The sequence below is a fragment of the Littorina saxatilis genome, linkage group LG6, assembly GCF_037325665.1.
Source record: "Littorina saxatilis isolate snail1 linkage group LG6, US_GU_Lsax_2.0, whole genome shotgun sequence".
Taxonomy (NCBI): domain Eukaryota; kingdom Metazoa; phylum Mollusca; class Gastropoda; order Littorinimorpha; family Littorinidae; genus Littorina; species Littorina saxatilis.
Window position 1 is genome coordinate 29,105,621 of NC_090250.1, and position 844 is coordinate 29,106,464.

Below are 844 nucleotides of genomic sequence, written 5' to 3' on the forward strand. Positions count from 1 at the left end.
ATGGTTGAGATCTATGAGTACTTCTGTTTATTGGATTTTGTAAGACGGCATAAGTAGTGCTTGTATTATGCAGAGTTGGGGGGGGGGGGGGGGGGGGGTGGGGGGGGGGGGGTGTTGGAAGTAAACGGATTGTATAGAATATGGTTGAATCTTGTGCGTGAATTTTACTGAACTGATATGGCTAAGTGAGCGATAAGATATGTGCAGTGAAAGCATGTTTTTATGACTGAATTTGAGAAGATTACTAAGCTGTGATTTTTACATTTAGTCAAGTTTTGACTAAATGTTTTAACATAGAAGGGGAATCGAGACGAGGGTCGTGGTGTATGTGTGTGTGTGTCTGTGCGTGTGTGTGTGTAGAGCGATTCAGACCAAACTACTGGACCGATCTTTATGAAATTTTACATGAGAGTTCCTGGGAATGATATCCCCGGATGTTTTTTTTCTTTTTTTCGATAAATACCTTTGATGACGTCATATCCGGCTTTTTGTAAAAGTTGAGGCGGCACTGTCACACCCTAATTTTTCAATCAAATTGATTGAAATTTTGGCCAAGCAATCTTAGACGAAGGCCGGACTTCGGTATTGCATTTCACCTTGTTGGCTTAAAAATTAATTTATGACTTTAGTCATTAAAAATCTGAAAATTGTAAAAAAAAACAAATTTGTTTTATAAAACGATCCAAATTTACGTTCATCTTATTCTTCATCATTTTCTGATTCCACAAACATATAAATATGTTATATTTGGATTAAAAACAAGCTCTGAAAATTAAAAATATAAAAATTATGATCAAAATTAAATTTTCGAAATCAATTTAAAAACACTTTCATCTTATTCCTT